Below are 6,177 nucleotides of genomic sequence, written 5' to 3'. Positions count from 1 at the left end.
ACTACTGCCGCCAGAGGTGGCCACACCTTATCACGTGCTCTGAACATGCTACCTCACAGCTAGTGTTAAGTTACAGAGGGTGATAGAGTATATAAATCAAATGTAATTAACCCATTTATATAAATACTTCTGCCTATAAGACAGGGGCTATTACAGCGACTCTTATACACACAGGGAAATAACATCGCCGTAATGACAATTTGACCTTATTATTTTCTGCAGCTGTGTTGGAATTTATAAATAACAAAAGTATGCATCAGTCAGAGCCACAGTTTGACTAACATCTCTAGATAACATGGGTGTGTGATATACATATTTCCTGTGAATATGATCACCTCAAGCCATTTTATTGTGTACCGCCCATGTTGGAGTTCCCAGCCGCTTGCCACTGTATCTGCCTTCTTCTTACTGATGTTACATAGTTTGTACGATTAATTTTTCAGTCAAAACTGATCTACATGGAGGGAGAAGCTCGGATCACTAGGATTAATATTTTCAAGTGGATGCCTACCCGTTAATGTCTCTAGGTCTTGGCCACTAATACTTTGTTGGTCGGTACACAATTTGTTCTTGTGTGTCGTCGTCTGGGGAAGAGATGCTGGTCGTTCTTCACCTTAGACTTGGTCATCATGCCTGGACATACGAGACCCAGGTGGCTTGCCCCTACACCTGTTTTCTCGCCCTTATAGCCAAGTCTTTGAAGTGTAACAACCTTGTACAAGCCTCTACAGGTCCAGTCAGAAGCAACATGAACTCCCTTGTATATGTTACACTTCAGGCAAGATGTACAAAGTATGTACCTGTACATGGCGAAAAATATGAAGCTAACAAACCACAGCGGCTAACAAGAAATTTTCCCAGACAGTTCATATGCGACACTTAAGGGAATCAATAGTACACTTGTTGTTGGATGTATATACACAAGTGTGGCTCCCCAACAGTAGCCATAAATGAAAACATGATGCTTACACGAGACAATCAGGTGGGCTAAGCGAGTCTCTCCATCATGCCTTGCAAGCTTGTTATGGGTGACTTCAATCATCCCGAATTGCCTGGACACCATTACTGACTACCGAGGATGAATGAAACCGACAACCCTGATACGTTTAGTAACTTGATGATTTACTTCCTTTCAACATGTGACTCAACCGACGCGCCATAGACAGGTGTACCAAATCCACTGATGACTGAATGTTTCGTAATGAGGAAGGTATGGTGGAGCGATCCACTTGGGGCGAGTGATCACCTTAGTCTGGATTTCACTTAATATGAACACAGATCCACCCCAATGTATGGAGACAATCCTGGAATCTAGACAAAGCCATTACAGTAGGATGAAAACCTAGTTAGTATTTACTGGGAGAACCAACTAGAAGGCAAAAGAGCTCAAGAAGCATTGACGTATTACAATCGACTCTTAACAACAAATGGACATCTGCATCCCTATTACAAAATAGACCTAAGAAAAGATTCAAACAATTGCGGGTGAATAAACAGCACTCAGTTAACCGCACAAGAAATACCATGCATGGATCCGCTACCTCAACAATGAAGAACCGATGTGACAATACAGCCACCCATGAAGCTAGGAGAGCTCCAAGAGAGGTTGAGAGAAAGTTTTGCTCAAGAAGCCGGAACAGCAAAGGGAAAAAACTAGAGTGGAGAGTGGCGGATCGAGAACAAACAGAGGAAACTTACCAGCAGCGACAGGGAGAAGGTAGAGTTACTGAACAACCACGACTTTAACAACTTTACACAGGTGATGTTCCGATCTTGACTCCTCTATACATCCCTCTAGAGACCCCGGAGGTCGCGAAAGAGATGGTCAAGATCAAAACTTAAGGATCCACCGTCACCAACCTGTTACTGTAGAAGCACCGATGTCTGGACATAGGCTTTTGAGTCATGGTATTCCAAATGATAAAATCTTTTTAGATTATGCAAAAGCAGACGACACAGTCCTCATGTCCGACTGCTGTTAAAGCCGATTCACTTGGGGTAAGAGGTAATGTACTGAATGTATTGAAGGATTCCTTCCACAACGACGACAGCGAGTACAGTAGTGGTGAATGGATGGAAACCTGTCACAAGTGGTGTTCCTCATGTCAGGAGCTATTCTCCCCACCAACCATGCCAGTTTTGTGTCAATATTACAGGTTATTACCTCGATATCTCTGCTGCTATTATGAATCGTGATCATAACCACACTTCCTGCCTTCAAGCCGACTAATGTACTACAACAGTCGTCAAATAAGACGCGCTTGCACCCGGGTAAGTAAATACAAAGGTGATGCACCACGGTAGTGGGTTAGGTGAGAAACACGAATACAGCTTGACAAGAACCGGCACATACCTGGCAGCAGAGACAACTCCTGAAAAAGACTTGAAGTCGTTATCGGCACAATAATGGTTGCCCCTTGTGTAACGAGGATGGTTGGCCCATGGGCCACCTATATAGGCGTGAATTTGTTTAAGGTGTAGAGGCTGTCGCCAACACAACAACCTACACCCTGTTAGCGAGCTGCATGACCCAGTGTCAAGGAGTAGTCCAAGAAGACTGACAATTCCTGCCAACTGTGACTGACAGCGCACCTGTAAGAGGTTTAACAGTGGGTTTTGGTCTCCAGAACCAAGCAGCTGACAATGACACACTGAACAGGTACAGAGGAGAGCCACTAGGTTGGTTTTGAAGCCTCCCATCTGTCATAGTGACAGGACTCACAGAACTGCCCAAATGTTCAGAAAGACAACGGGCATACATTACAGCCGTACAAAATTTACCTTAAGATAGACTATGATGTGTCCACCTACCGTTTATTAGGACTTGATAGATAGTTCTTGGCATAAACGGCCAAGAGTGCCAGTGAATATTAAAATTATCGACGTTACTCGGACCATCAACCACAAGAGGCCATGAATACAAATATCACGCCACCGGACCAACAACCACAAGAGGCCATGAATACAAGTATCACGCCACCGGACCATCAACCACAAGAGGCCATGAATACAAATATCACGCCACCGGACCATCAACCAACATCAAGAGTCACACAAGCCTGGAATAATCTCTCTTGAGTAATACATGACCTGTATCAGTACAGCTTCTCATATAGACAAATCCAGCACCACGAACACCACGCATATAAGAATAGAAGCAACTTACCCTTGGTACGGTTCATTACCCACACGGGTACCTACTGACTGTAAATACTTAAGGTTTCTCTGCCGGACTACAGCTTCAGTACATCCTCGTTCCTCAGGTGCACGCCGCTTCCCGGGAAGGTCTCAAGAAGCATAGCGAGTCTTGTGGAAAATGTGACCTTTTAGTGACTGTTTGAGAAGTACAACTCATGCATATAATGTCCAAGTAAATTATTTAGTATTGTCTAATTGAATTATAGACTTTCATAATTATTGAATGGTGAAGGTATTATGGACCATTTGTGTAAACAGTTGCCATGCAGGCCAGCACAGGTCACAAAATAAAGGAATATAACCCCAGAAGTCATTGTAATACCAAGTGAAAAAGACAGAGAACAATTCCTTCCGAAGGTAAAATATAGCCATTTTGCACCTTTTTCTTCCTGGATCAAGAACTTTGGTGATTATAAAATCTGGTCACCTTGCACCCGGCCGCCGCTGGTTCCAGTTCATAGGAGTGAGCCAAACTAAGATGATGCCTCTGTTGTTGTTGGTGAAGGCCGTGGGTGTGTTGGTCAGAGAGTGACAGTGTTGGTGAAGGCCGTGGGTGTGTTGGTCAGAGAGTGACAGTGTTGTGAAGGCCGTGGGTGTGTTAGTCGAAGAGTGTCAGTGTTGGTGAAGGCCGTGGGTGTGTTGGTCAGAGAGTGACAGTGTTGGTGAAGGCCGTGGGTGTGTTGGTCAGAGAGTGACAGTGTTGGTGAAGGCCGTGGGTGTGTTGATCAGAGAGTGACAGTGTTGGTGAAGGCCGTGGGTGTGTTGGTCAGAGAGTGACAGTGTTGGTGAAGGCCGTGGGTGTGTTGGTCAGAGAGTGACAGTGTTGGTGAAGGCCGTGGGTGTGTTGGTCAGAGAGTGACAGTGTTGGTGAAGGCCGTGGGTGTGTTGGTCAGAGAGTGACAGTGTTGGTGAAGGCCGTGGGTGTGTTGGTCAGAGAGTGACAGTGTTGGTGAAGGCCGTGGGTGTGTTGGTCAGAGGTGACAGTGTTGGTGCGAAGGCCGTGGGTGTGTTGGTCAGAGAGTGACAGTGTTGGTGAAGGCCGTGGGTGTGTTGGTCCAGAGGTGACAGTGTTGGTGAGGCCGTGGGTGTGTTGGTCAGAGGTGACAGTGATGTTGGTGAAGGCCGTGGGTGTGTTGGTCAGAGGTGCGGTGTTGGTGAAGGCCATTGATTGTGTTGGTCCCAGAGTGACAGTGTTGTATTGAAGGCCAGTGGAATATTGTTGGTCAGAGAGTGACAGTGTTGGTGAAGGCCATTGGGTGTGTTGATCAGAGAGTGACAGTGTTGAGTGAAGGCCGTGGGTGTATTGGTCCAGAAGGTGACAGTGTTGAGCAGAGGCCGTGGTGTGTTGGTCAGAGTGACGGTGTTGAGTGAAGAGGCCGTGGAATGTATTGATCAGAGGTGACGGTGTTGGTGAAGGCCGTGGGTGTGTTGGTCCAGAGTGACGGTGTTGGTGAAGGCCGTGGGTGTGTTGGTCAGAGGTGACAGTGTTGGTGAAGGCCGTGGGTGTGTTGGTCCATTGACGGTGTTGGTGAAGGCCGTGGGTGTGTTGGTCAGAGAGTGACAGTGTTGGTGAAGGCCGTGGGTGTGTTGGTCAGAGAGTGACAGTGTTGGTGAAGGCCATGGGTGTGTTGGTCAGAGAGTGACAGTGTTGGTGAAGGCCGTGGGTGTGTTGGTCAGAGAGTGACAGTGTTGGTGAAGGCCGGAAAGCTACCATCAGAGAATGACAGTGTTGGTGAAGGCCGTATAAGCTGGCCAGAGAGTGACAGGCAGGAAGGCCGGTGTGTTGGTCAGAGAGTGAGTGGGCAGTAAGGCTGCATGTGTTGGTCAGAGAGTGACAGTGTTGGTGAAGGCCGTGGGTGTGTTGGCCGGGGAGAGTGACAGTGTTGGTGAAGGCCGTGAGTGTGTTGGTCAGAGAGGACAGTGTTGGTGAAGGCCGTGGGTGTGCTGGTCGTGAGTGACAGTGCTGGTGAAGGCCGTGGGGTGTGTTGGTCAGAGAGTGACAGTGTTGGTGAAGGCCGTGGGTGTGCGTTGGTCAGAGAGTGACAGTGTTGGTGAAGGCCGTGGGTGTGCTGGTCAGAGAGCGACAGTGTTGGCAGCGCCGGGTGTGTTGGCCGGGAGAGTGACAGTGTTGGTGAAGGGCCGTGGGTGTGTTGGTCAGAGAGCGACAGTGTTGGTGAAGGCCGTGGGGTGTTGGTCAGAGAGTGACAGTGTTGGTGAAGGCCGTGGGTGTGTTGGTCAGAGAGTGACAGTGTTGGTGAAGGCCGTGGGTGTGTTGGTCAGAGAGTGACAGTGTTGGTGAAGGCCGTGGGTGTGTTGGTCAGAGAGTGACAGTGTTGGTGAAGGCCGTGGGTGTGTTGGTCAGAGAGCGACAGTGTTGGTGAAGGCCGTGAGTGTGTTGGTCAGAGAGTGACAGTGTTGGTGAAGGCCGTTGGTGTGTTGGTCAGAGAGTGACAGTGTTGGTGAAGGCCGTGGGTGTGTTAGTCAGAGAGTGACAGTGTTGGTGAAGGCCGTGGGTGTGTTGGTCAGAGTCAGGCAGTGTTGGTGAAGGCCGTGGGTGTGTTGGTCGAGGGGTGACAGTGTTGAGGCCGTGGGTGTGTTGGTAAGAGGTGACAGTGTTGGTGAAATGGTGTGTTGGTCAGAGGTGACAGTCGGTAATTGAGCCGTGGGTGTGTTGGTCAGAGGTGACAGTGCTGGTGAAGGCCGTGGGTGTGTTGGTCAGAGGTGACGGTGTTGGTGAAGGCCGTGGGTGTGTTGGTCAGAGTGACAGTGTTGGTGAAGGCCGTGGGTGTGTTGGTCAGAGAGTGACAGTGTTGGTGAAGGCCGTGGGTGGTCAGAGTGACAGTGTTAGTGAAGGCCGTTGGTGTGTTGGTCAGAGAGTGACGGTGTTGGTGAAGGCCGTGGGTGTGTTGGTCTGAAAGTAATGATGTTGGTGAAGGCCGTGGGTGTGTTGGTCAGAGAGTGACAGTGTTGGTGAAGGCC

This window comes from Homarus americanus, unplaced genomic scaffold, assembly GCF_018991925.1.
Source record: "Homarus americanus isolate GMGI-L3 unplaced genomic scaffold, GMGI_Hamer_2.0 scaffold38752, whole genome shotgun sequence".
In the NCBI taxonomy this organism is placed as follows: Eukaryota; Metazoa; Arthropoda; class Malacostraca; order Decapoda; family Nephropidae; genus Homarus; species Homarus americanus.
This window is presented reverse-complemented; position numbering follows the sequence as displayed.